Below are 13,661 nucleotides of genomic sequence, written 5' to 3'. Positions count from 1 at the left end.
TCTAATGCTGTCTTATAATGTTAGCATAGCAATAGTGCTGGTGTGGAACTACATATCCCAGCAAGGTCATTATAGATACATGTAATGCTCATACATACAATCTGTTAATTATGCTGGGCCATGTAGTTCCACACCTGCTGCTTTTACACAAATGTATACCAGTTTCTGTAGCAGCTTAACATGGATGTGAGGCCACACTGAGGTCTCCTGGTGCTATTCCATTATTGCCTATATACCAAACATATCATGCCAGTCCACAGTACAATGCAAGATTTTTAATGGCACTCAATAAGTTTTAATAATTTTCAAAAATGCTGCCCATGCATGGTCCATAAAGTCTGTCCATCTTTTCCTTTGCAGATCATCTGTCCCGAAGTGCAAACGCACTGCAGCGCCCCAGAAAAGAGCCCACAGAAGCAGAGGCTGCAGGTAAGGAGAAGCAAAAAAGCACCATTACACAAACAATACACACACCCATATCACATACACAATTGGCAGCATTACATTCACATGGCTACGGAAATTAATGTAATGACAACCAGCCATCACTCTTATTACCAATGCTACCATGACATGAAGTCACAGGGTACATGTGTACGTACATAATACCCATTGGTATGTGACATAACCATCAGTATAGCTTAGTCACATCTAATTGCACATAAACTGCAAACTGATTCAATACTTACCATTTTCTATATAACTAGGGCAACACCCCACAACATCATCAGAAGTGGTTGAGGAAGATATGGAAATCATTCTACAGCCGGTGGACTCCTGGGCACCTGAGGAAGAAAACATGGCGATATCAGAAACTCAGAATGCTGCAAGTGTGGTGATCCCAACACAACCCACACCAACCACATCGAGCCACCCACCCATTACACCCACAGAAATTGCTAACTCATACATACTTTTAAAAGTAGGCAGCTTGAGTTTATGGAGATGCAAAGTCACCAAATAGGTAACATCCAAGGCTACATTCGTAACTTGTTCCAACAAGTGAAAAGATTTTGCAGCAGTGTCCGTGTTGCTGTGGGCACACAAGTGCGGATGGCTAGTACCCTAGACACCCGTTTGTCCGAAATAAGTAATGGCATACGGGAGCATAATACTCATATTGCCGCCCTTACCAGTGGCGTAACTATAAATTTTGCTCCCCCCAGCCAAAAAAGTTTCTGGCGCCCCCCCCATGCCCCTTAAACATTACATCACACATCATAATGCCCCTTGCACTATATGCCACATGCCGTCATTAAACTTATACTCCACAAATCTAAATGCACCTTACACTATGACCGGAATTTCATGCCGCCCGAGTTCAGTGTAGTGCGAGATATCCGCTGAATTCTGATGTTTTTTAAAGGGGAATTAACTTACTAGGCATGGTTTGGCATGGTTTTGCCTTGTAAGTTAATTCCCCTTTAAAAAAACATCAGAATTCAGTGGACATCTCGCACTGCACTGAACTCAGGCGAGATGTCCGCTGTCGACGAAGTCGCACTGCCGCCAGAAAAAGGGTGTGACCTCACTGAGAGGGGGAAAGGCTTATTGGGAATAATGCTCCCACAAGCCATGCCTCCCGTTTTCATCACTATAGAGGCATGCTAAGCGCTCTGTGAGCTTCTGGCATGCCCCCAGCCCCTCAGACAGATGCTAATGCATGGACACGCAGACACCGACAAACAGACAGATACTGACAAATGGACAGATCCTAAAACACGGGCGCTGACAAGTTGATACATGGATGCTGACACAGACACATATGTTGACACATGGACACAAAGACGCCTATACACAGGGATACGCTGACACACGGACTGCACATAGAGACACTGATGCTGACAGACGCTGACATCTAGAGACATAACACAGACACTGACACAAATATGCTGACATGTGATGACACAGACACTGAATGCATTGCATCCCACTGTAGAAAACCAGGTTTTGAAAGAGTTAACCTTATTGTTGTGTTCAGCTCCTGTGCTGAAGCCTGTAGAAGGGGAGGGCTCTGTAACCGGAGTGCAGAGTGCAGGGGAATAGAAGGCAGCCGCTGGAGCAGGACGGTCAAGAACAGAAAGCAGGGAGAGGGACGATGCTGCAGCTGCCCAGCCTGCGCGGAGGTACGGAGGTTGTGTGTACTGTGTACACAGAAACAGTCCCGAACTTCCTGCCTGTAATGCTGCTGCTGCTGGGAGGAAGGGGGGGAGAGAGACGGAGACAGGACGGACCTCACTTCAGCTCTGCAGGTTAGAGTGAGAGGCTTCCGGCGCCCACGCAGCCCCCGCTCCTCCAAGCAGTGGCGGGGGCTGCCTTACACAAGCTACGCCACTGGCCCTTACTGAAACCATTATTGGGCAAAATCAAGCTCTAACTGCGCAAACAAATGCATTAATTGTTATGCAGGCGCAAATTAACCATATGGACCTCAATTTTGTAGGTGCACCTACCTCTACTGTTAGTAGTGTGTCTAGCACACCAGTTAGTGGCTCACCCACTTCTTCCTTACGTCTGAGTGTTAGGACCAGGGGCGGACTGGGCTCGGGTGCCAAGGGAGGGTGTGCGCGTGCTCAGCCATCTAAAAAATGAAGCAATTTATAATTTATAATGCATTTATTATCACATTTATGGGATAGTTTATACATGTATATTTTTGATAATTTTTCATCTTGATCTTTGAACATATTTGTAAACATTGTTCATGTTTGCCCATAAAAAAGTGGCATTTGTTGAGATTTTTCAAGTAAAAATGACATGCACCAAACTGAAGTTTCTGTGGTCAATTTTAATTACATATTTTGTGGCTATGGCATAAAAGGTATCATGCTATATAAATGTTCAAAATGTGTAGGTATATTAGAAATGTCACCACTCCCTTACCTTGTAAGTGTAGTAGGTATACAACTATGGAGTTGAAGTCATGGGCCTCCAGTTGCTGTGGAAGTACACATTCCAGCATGATCTGGCACACCTTTCATACAATGGATTGCTTAAATTGTGCCAGGGCATGCTGGGATGTGTAGTTGATCAGCAGCTGCAGACCCATGAGTGTGATGTCACTGTTATTTCCAAATGCAATAATGTACTTACCAGCATGCTGTCACCAAGGGAAACGTCAGGATGAATGATTGTCATCAACAGGCCTCTAACTACTCCCCTATATGTTGATGATAAAGTATGGTATTTGGGTCAGTTTATGCATGTGCACTTACAGGCAAGGTACAGGGTAGGTAAAAAGACACATTTACTTACCTGAAAAGTAGCGCCTGATGATCTCCCTGCGCATCAGATCCCCCTTCTGCGTACCCCGTACTACCGTTGCCAAAGCAGTTTGAGCTTCCTGCACGACTGCTGCATGGGCATCCTTAACATAGGAAGGTTGGGCCAGGGCAATGTTGTGTAACATGCAGCAAGCCTGAATGATCATCACTACTTTTGCTGGGTGGTAAAGCAGTATTCCTGATGACCTGTCCAAACACCTGAAACGACTTTTCAGCACCCCAAAGGTGCGTTCCACAACATTGCGGGTGGCAACATGTGAATCGTTACAGCGGTGCTGTGCAGGGCCTTCTGGGGATCGCAGAGGTGTCATGAGCCACGGAAGACACCCATATCCTGAGTCACCTTCACAGAAAAGATGCAGTCAGTGCAGTATATGGTAAGGTATGTGCATTGGCCTAACATGAGTAAGTGGGACAACAGCTATCAGCATATTTTACACACAATTAATGGGCATTGTAATGTTAATGAGGATTTAATGGTGGTGTGAGTAAATTTCACAGACTATAGGGACACTCCACAGGAGAAGATATTTAAATAATTAAAAATGTCCTTACCAAGTAGCCAGCCCTCTGGCATTTGTTGGTCGTGGAATCGGTCCCAGAGGGCTGAGTGCCTCAGAATATAGGCGTCATGGCGGTTCCCCGGGTAGCCTGCAACTACGCTTAGGATTTTGAGGCTGACATCACATACCACCTGCACATTGAGGGAGTAGCACCCACGCCTATTGACATAGACGTGTCCCCTCACGCGCAGTGCCCGAAGTCCAATGTGTGTGCAATCTATAGCTCCCAGCATGTTAGGAAATGCTGAGAGCCTATAGAAAGCCACCTTAAGGTCCTGCCACTCTGACTCAGAACATGGGAAACTGATGTATGTGCGCCACAACTTCTTTAAAGCAAGTAACACTTGAGTGAAATGCTTTGAGAAAGTGGCTTGTGATACCCCCGAGGACCATGAGGTCACAGACTGAGTGGAGCCTGTGGCCAAGTAGTAGAGGGCACACATTAATTTCTGCAGCCCAGACACCTGCTCATATAAGTCCAACAGGTTAATGAGGTTCAGCCTAAACATCCCCACAACCTGTTGATCCGAGAGGGAGTCCAGGTACAGCCGAGTACGATACATATACGTGAAGCACGCAGTAGTCGGGGTACCTGGATCTGGCGCGCAGCTTCCTCCCTCCTCCTGCGCAGCTCCTCCAAATGGGTATAATCACATAGAGCTAACTCCAAACTACTCTGCAAAATCTCCATCTCTGAAACCCTCACAGGTGTCCTTAATGATGTTGGGGTATATGTGGGGGAGATTCTGATTAAAAATGAGGACACCTGTGATGAAATTAACCATTAGTGCACTTGACCAAAGTTAGTTGTGGGCCAAATCACCAATCAGAACCTGGTCTGAAAAAAGTGCGATTTATATCGTCCAAAAAAATGCGATTTCCGTTTGAGCATGCCATTAAAAAAACGATTTGTATACTTTTCATCTGTATGCGAATTAAGTGCAATTTTTTAACGCACTTTTAGAAAGTGCGATTTATCACCAAAAACAAGCGAAAAACAGGCCGTTGAACACCCTATTAAATGTGCGATTTGGCCCAAAAAAGCGAAAAAAATCACAGTTTTTATGCGAAAATATCGCAAAAAAAACTAAAATTGACTCCTATTAAATGTCACCCTATAAATCATCAGTATAAAAACAGAGTTTATTGTTGGTGGTATAACAGAATTATAGTTTCATATCATGGCCATGTGAGTATATGGAACAAAGGGGCGCAGTCAGGCCCATTCATTTTGGGCCGAATTTGCCCCCAAAGGTCGGTGTTTGTGCATGCACAAACCCAAGGAGCGAATGGGCAGGGGGGTGGAACAGGAGAACCACCAGCATTTTATTGGCATCCCCCTGGGAATGCAGACATGTTGATGTCTGCTCAAGGCGGGTGGCTGACGTCACAAGACCTCAGCAGCTGAACCCTTTTTGCTGATCTGCGGCCATCGGATGATTTTTCACCCGTGCGGCCACATGCAAAAGGATGTGTTAGTGTACAGATCCTCTCGCATGTTACAGAGGGGGGGGGGGATGTGGGCGTTCGGCGGGCGGCATTAACCTGTTCGGTAGGCTGCAAACATACACAAACTAGTGACTAGATCTGAATCAGGCCAAAGAATGTGTGTCGCATGCAATATACCATGCAGCCCTTCATCAGGCAGCACGGCCCTATTCTAATGGGAGTAACATCAGAATGGGACCGTTATCAGGTATGTATATTATTGCCTAATGCAGTGGACCCCAAACTGTGTGCTGTGGCTCCCTGGGGTGCTTTGGGACACTTCCCTGGGGTGCTTTGGGACACTCCCCTGAGCACCCACGGTTTCGACGCCTATGCTACTGACTGCTTGCCAGTACACTCCCCTCCTGGACCCGCTTCCAAGAAGTGTCCCCGGAGCCGAAATCAGGAAGTGTCCCCGGAGCCACGGTGGTGTTAACCCTAGAAGTAATGCAGGGGTTATGCCACTGTCCACCGCTATTTTCATCTCTCCCGCTGGGATTGGTGGCACCTGATTGACGGCTGAATCGCGAGCTCCTATTAACTTGGTTCAGCAGCCAATCAGGAGCCACCAATCCTGATTGGCCTTAATCATGACCACACCAAAGACAGACAAGCAGGTTCCTATCAGTAGGGCCACCCCTTGTACCCACAGCTGGCAACATCCATAAGTAATCCACAAATCAGATTTACGCTATTCAAAGTTTACAGCCTACTACAGGCGGACAATCAATCAAGCATCAGGATATAATATTCACATGGGCCTGGCGTTCATTACAACGGACCTTGCCGCCATCTGAGCTGGCGTGCGATGCACACAAACAGGAAGCGCATCTCTATGCGCTTCAATAGCCGGAAGCGCGTCATCATGCGCTTCAAATCGGCTTAAACTTCCACCACCGCGGCCTGTGCATTCCACCCCACAGCCAGGTGGAACGCACGGCCATCTTGAGAGTCATATCCGTCTGATTACTGTTGCCAGAAGCGCAGCCTTGTGCATTCCATTGGGATTTATGAATAGCTAACATCGCCAATGTGCTCAACCCCACAACCTATGTGGAACGCACGGCCATGTTTTTTAAGGAGCGGCGGGCCTTTGTTGGCCCTAGTCAAATCAGGCTCAGTCTTCAGGATATCCCATTTCCTTTTAATTGACCTCTGTACTGTGCGCAATTTTGTGTCGCATTTGACACTAAAGAGCATCCTTTCGGAGTTTATCTCTTTCTTTCTTTCTTGTGGTTTCACCACGGAAAAGAGCTAGTGCCCTGGTGAGGCAGTTTTTAATGGACCGCTCCTCATAGCCTCTCTCGGAACCTCAACTTGACTTCATCGATCTGGATTGTCACTAGATCTGTCTCAGAGTTGTTCCTCAAGACTCGCATGAACTGCGACACCGGCAAGCTGTTTTTAAGGGCCTCCGTATGATGGCTCGTCGCAGACAACAACGTATTTCTGTCGGTCGGCTTCCGATAGAGCGTGTGTGCCAACCTGTTATCCTTCTTAAAAATCAGCACATCGAGAAAGTTCATCTCATGGAAATCTATGGACGCCGTGAATCTTACTGGAGTCTCAAGATGATTTAAGGCCTCAACTATCGATAGAAATGACTCTTTGCTGTTTTGCCAAACGATAAAAACGTCATTGATTAATCTTCGATAGTATTGAATGTTGGTCCCGTAAATGGGCAAAATATGGCTCTGTTCGTAATTGTCCATATAAATGTTGGCATAGCCAAGTGCTAAATTTGAGCCCATGGCCGTGCCTGAGCGCTGAAAGAAGAATTCTTTATCGCAAAGAAAATGGTTACGTTCCAATACGATCCTCAATAGAGACAGAACAAATTAAATTGGCGGCCCTGAATATGGACCTTTACATAGACATTTCTTAACAGCCTCTACACCGCCATCATGAGGGATGACGGTGTAGAGGGAACTAATGTCCATAGTGGCCAGGAAACAACTATCTGGAATATCACCTAGGCTCTTGAGGCCCTCCAGGAAGTTTCCAGTATCATGTAGATAGCTTTCAATTCTGCAAACACATTCTTGCAGATAAAAATCGACCAGCTGTGGCAATGGCTGTATAACTGACCCGCGGGCCGAAATAATCGGCCACCCGGGTGGCTCCACAAGGCTTTTATGGACCTTGGGTAGCGTGTATAGGATTGGACAGACAGGTTGCTCAACGGTCAGAAAACCAGCCAGGGTACTTGTGTAGTTTCACGGCGCCGGAAGTGCAGAGGCTCGCGTGCCGCTCTAGCTATGAAACTTGGCAGCCTGCCAGAGGCTCTGTTTCACTGTGCGCGTGCCGCTCTAGCTCTGTCTGACTGAGCTTCTGCCGCTCTAGCTGTACGTAAACAGCGTAGCGGCCGGCCAGCAGCAGCAGCGGCACTGCCCAGGCGCTGACAGGTCAATGTCACTGTGGCACTTGTAGTGCCACAGTGAAATAGGCAGCGCCTGGGCACCGCTGACAACGGGGGTATGTTAAAGTGGACACCCCGGCACAGCGATGCCGGGGCTTCTAAACTGTACGCGAGATTCAGACGCAACTGCGTCTGAATCTCGAGTCGCATAGATAGCCGCTAAGAAGCCGGAAAGCCTGGATTCAGACGTGGCCCTAGGGGAACACTATTGAAACCCACCCTCAGTGCCACTAGTGGACGCCACAGCTGTGGACCGTGTAAATCCCACTATCCATGCCCACCCGAAGCGTGGCAAGCGCAGCGGTACGCGTCCTACGACCTTTTCATACCCCCACTATCCACGTTGGCGTGGAGTCGAGAATAGATTAGTGTGGCGAGCGCACGCTCGGTGCGTGGCGAGCGGATGCTGACACCTGTGAAGCCCGCGAGGGGACACGGATAGCTGTGAAGGTATCCGCGTCCCCTCCCGGGGCTCGCTGCGCTCGCCACGCTTTGGGCTCGGTGGCTCGCTGCGCTCGCCACACTAATCTATTCTCAACTCCACGCCGACGTGGATAGTGGGGGTATGAAAAGGTCGTAGGACGCGTTCCGCCGCCCCTCGCGGGGCTAGCTGCGCTCGCCACGCTTCGGGTGGCCGTGGATAGTGGGATTTACATGGTCCACAGCTGTGGCGTCCACTAGTGGCACTGAGGGTGGGTTTCAATAGTGTTCCCCTAGGGCCACCTAAACTTCTTAGCGGCTATCTATGCGACTCGAGATTCAGACGCAGTTGCGTCTGAATCTCGCGTATAGTTTAGAAGCCCCGGCATCACTGTGCCGGGGTGTCCACTTTAACATACCCCCGTTGTCAGCGCTGCCCAGGCGCTGCCTATTTCACTGTGGAACTACAAGTGCAACAGTGACAGTGACCTCTCAGAGCCTGGGCAGCGCGCTGCTGCTGCCCGGTGCTACGCTGTCAATACAGCTATACGCTGTTTACATAGCTGTCAATACAGCTAGAGCGGCGTGAGCACACTCTGTCTGAGCTAGAGCGGCACGCGCACGGTTAATCAGAGCCTCTGGCAGGCTGCCAAGTTTCATAGCTAGAGCGGCACGCGAGCCTCTGCACTTCCGGTGCCGTGAAACTACACAAGTACCCCAGCCAGCACCCTGTCTATCCAACCCGCTGCCAAGGCCATTGATATTAGGACATCCACCTCCTTTTTAACTCCCATGATGTCACTAAGCTGTCTTCTAATCTTAATGACTTCAAAGCATTTCTCTCTTCTTTGGTCAAATTGTTGAACGGTACCACGTCCGTACAACCCCGCTTAACCTCTTCATCAACAAGTCTAAGGAAGGTCTTGATGCTTGAATTGCTTGAAAGGGGTCAAAGGTGCTCGGAGTCCTGAACTGCCTTTGCCCCGCCTCAACTGTCAAGTAGTCTTTTTTTGAAAAGTACTCATTTAGCCTGAGCTTCCTGCCCATCTTGTAATGATCAACAGTCCAATTGAACTTATCAAACCTACAAGTGGGCACAATGCTCAGTCCTTTAGAAAGTAAAGATGACTTATCTGCGGTTAGTTGATGGCCCAACATCGCTCAGATATTCGCTTGGCCTACGAAAGAGGTTCCACTGACAAGCCTGTGGCGGTACACTTTGTGGCTAATGGCCACCAGGTGACTATGCTCAAATACATGATTATCGATTGGGTCCCCCTACTGCGAAGAGGGGGTGACAGAGATTTGCTTTTGAAAAAAGAATCCTGCTGGATTCACACCCTTGAATCAGTAGCCCCTAAAGGGCTTAATGAATACAACCATTTCAATATTTTTCTGTAATTATCGGAAGTGACAGCAACATCATATGCACATTCGTTTGTGATTTATATTTTGTGTGCATACTGTATGAATTTTGTGATCTAGATAGTTCAGTTATTTAGCCTAAAAGACCGGAGGTCCTGAGCATTGATTTTTGTAATGTAATAATTTTCTTTGTGCATGGAGTATGTGCCTATATCGTTGCTACGGATGTGGCACCCATTCCATGATTACTACATTTCGTTATATTTTGTTATGATTTTTTGTATGTCTCTAGTGTGCATATGTGTATGTTTTGTGTTTTTAACTTTGGTTAGGTTCACCCACTGTCCCCGGCTGACAACCCCTAAAGGTTATATGTATATTTGTCTATGTGAGTGTTAAAAAACATGCGTTCCACATAGGTTGTGGGGTTGAGCACATTAGCGATGTTAGCTATTCATAAATCCCAATAGAATGCACAAGGCTGCGCTTCTGGCAACAGTAATCAGAAGGATATGACTCTCAAGATGGCCGTGCATTCCACATGGCTGTGGGGTGCAACGCACAGACCGCGGCAGCGGAAGTTTAAACCGATTTGAAGTGCATGATGATGCGCTTCCGGCTATTGAAGCGCAAAGAGATGCGCTTCCTGTTTGTGTGCACCGCACGCCAGCTCAGATGGCGGCAAGGTCCGTTGTAATGAACGCCAAGCCCATGTGAGTATTATATCCTGATACTTGATTGATTGCCCGCCTGTAGTAGGCTGCTGTAAACTTTGAATAGTTTAAATCTGATTTGTGGATTACTTATGGGTGTTGCCAGCTTAGGGTACAAGGGGTGACCCTACTGATAGGAACCTGTTTGTCTGTCTTTGGTATGGTCATGATTAAGGCCACGTTCTGTGGACGAAACGTCGACCTGACTTATCCGCACTAATGTGTATTCTGCTGATTGAATAAAAACAGCAGTTTGAAGTTCAAATTGACAAGCCCTGGTGAGTGCTATCTTTTTTCACAGACCTTGATTGAAGCCACACTTTGGTATATGAAATTAAGCTCCGGTACCCAGCATATTGATATACCTTAGAGTATTTTTTACTTTGCCTATCTGAAACCAGTCACCGAATGGTATGTAATCTGAATATATATGTTATTTAACACATGGGTGTATTGGACTAAGGGTCTTGATCAGTAGCCTTTTTTTCACTTCCCCCTCATCTATATATATTTGCTCTTTTTTCACATAATAAATACCATCCCTCTTTCTTTCCTCTTCTTAGTCTTATGTTCTCTCCTCCCGTCACATGCATATATATTGGCAGTAGGGATGGTGTAATGGTTAGCATTACTGCCTCACAGCACTGAGGTCATGGGTTTGATTCCCACCATGGCCCTAACTGTGCAGAGTTTGTATATTCTCCCCGTACTTGCATGGGTTTCCTCCGGGGACTCTGGTTTCCTCCCACAATCCAAAAATATACTGATAGGTTAATTGGCTCCCAACAAAATTAACCCTAGAATGTCTGTGTGTGCGTGTATATGTGGTAGGGAATATAGATTGTAAGCTCCACTGGGGCAGGGACTGATGTGAATGTTCAAATATTCTCTGTAAGCGCTACGTAATATGTATACGCTATATAAGAAACTGTTAATAAATAAATATATTGTCATGCCACCTTATTACTAGTTTCACCATCCATATTCTCTGTTACCCCTGAAGAAGTCATCAAGGGACGAAACGTGTAGGGTTATCTCAGACCAATACATATCTATGGTCGAATCGGGTATCAAAACTTCTGTGTGAAATCACCAATGGGAAAGTTCCCAACTACTGTTCAGAATAAATTTTAAAACTCTTTTGCTAAAACTCTATGCTATAGTTTTACCGCATTTTCCTATGTACCATTACCTGTCCGCCCCGTCTCCACCGGGCAGGGTAAGCCTATGGGCTTCTATCGCCACCCGCTGTCCGCGCAACCCCCCCCTCCCGTCCATCGATCTCCTCCTCCCCCAGCAGGTGTCAAAGCCAGGAGGACATCTGGCTGCAGGGGGGAGGAGGATACGCCGGGAACACTGACAGTTGCCGGGATGTGACGGAAACCCCCGCACACCACATTACAGGTATCGCAGGGGTCTCCGTCACTGCACCCCGATGCTAGCCACATATGTTAGTACATATGAGGTAGCATCACGGCGGAGAGGGGCGGCGATGTATATTAATACATCCCGCCCTTTATCACTTCACCAAGTTTAATAAATTTACCCCTGAGTGCCTCCTGTTTTCAATACTTTATATACTTTTACAATTCTTCTTCTTGTCTTGATAAAGGGCATAACAGCCCGAAACTATGACTTTAATACACTTGTCCAGTGTTTATTGAACTATTGAAGTCTTTGAATGCCAGCAAGCATCATTGAGATATATATATATATATATATATATATATGCAGCTATGGTGGCCCTCAGCCCAGTGAGGGCCAATACTCCAACAAACTCCAACTCCTGGCCCCAACCTCACTGACTAACTCTTTCTGACTATCCCCCCCCCCTCCATGCAATCTGGCTCTCCCCCAAGCTGCAGCTCCAGCCCAGGCTCTAACACACTGCACCGCCCCCCCCCCCCCCACCACCACCACCACCACTACCACCACAGCCTTAGGTTCCATCCTGTGGTGTGCTGTAGGGGAGATGGCCTGTTGAACCCTTATACTGCTGCCCGTGAGCAGCTTGATCAAGATGGTGCCGCAAATGGCTGCCTAGGAACTGTGCTACTCAGCCATATGTAACCCCCTTATCTCCCTTCTCTCGTACATTGCATAGCAACCTATAACTGTACTGTCTCTGCTTAATTGTTACCTACCTGGCTGCTGCAACAACCATTGGCGCCGCTGCGAATATATGTTTTCTGCGTCTACAATCCCAAGATCTCGCATATACCTGTACATGTTATGTATATCTGTAGTCTACGGTTTTCCAGTAGAGAAAGTGCAACTTTCGGCGGTGGTACGCGTCCTACGACCTTTTCATACCCCCACTATCCACGTCGGCGTGGAGTTGAGAATAGAAAGTGTGGCGAGCGCAGCGAGCCACCGAGCCTGAAGCGTGGCGAGCGCAGCGAGCCCCGCGAGGGGACGCGGATACCTGTAAAGCCCGCAAGGGGACGCGGATACCTGTGAAGGTATCCGCGTCCGCTCGCCACGCTTCGGGCTCGGTGGCTCGCTGCGCTCGCCACACTTTCTATTCTCAACTCCACGCCAACGTGGATAGTGGGGGTATGAAAAGGTCGTAGGACGCGTACCGCCGCCCCTCGCGGGCTCGCTGCGCTCACCAATTACCAAAGCATTTATATGACTGCTGTTTGGTGAGTGCCCTGTTTATCTTGGATTGTACCTTGTACCTCCCACGCAACAGCGTGCTAAACATAGCGCACACACCGTTACCATACAACAGGGCTCTGTGTGACGCACCTTAACCCCTACAGTGCACTGAACAAATTGACAATATATCATACATACATAAGAAAAAATATATAAAAAAGATATATATATATATATATATATATACAACATATAAATATCAAAAAATACATAAAATACATACACAATACATGATTATGCAATCACTGCACCTTATTGGAAAGAATACAGAAATATGCCCGTATCTTAATGAAATCAACAATACAGTATATAGCTAAAAAACAACAGATTAATGATTATACCGATACACTAATACCTGAGTATTCATTAAGCCCATTAGGGGCTACCGTGCCAAGTCGGTCAATCCAACGCGCCTCACATTTAAGAAGCTGTAGACCACGATTCCCCCCCCCCCCCGAATAGAGGGGGGAACATGGTCTATCATCCTATATCTCAAGGTTGATAAACTATGACATGCCATAACAAAATGTCTAGAGACAGGTTGGTCACTCATTCCCTTAAGAAGCGCTTTCCGTATAGAAGATCTATGAGTGCTCATGCGCTCCTTAAAGGGGCGTTCAGTTTTTCCTATATAGGACAAGCCGCAAGGGCACAAAATTTGGTATACTGTGAATGGTGTATTGCAGGTTAACAAATGTCTAATAGGGATTGGCTTGCCGGTTTGAGGATGATTAAATGATGTACCAGG

This window comes from Crinia signifera, chromosome 3, assembly GCF_055691185.1.
Source record: "Crinia signifera chromosome 3, ASM5569118v1, whole genome shotgun sequence".
Classification (NCBI taxonomy): Eukaryota; Metazoa; Chordata; class Amphibia; order Anura; family Myobatrachidae; genus Crinia; species Crinia signifera.
Note: the sequence above shows the minus strand (reverse complement) of the source record.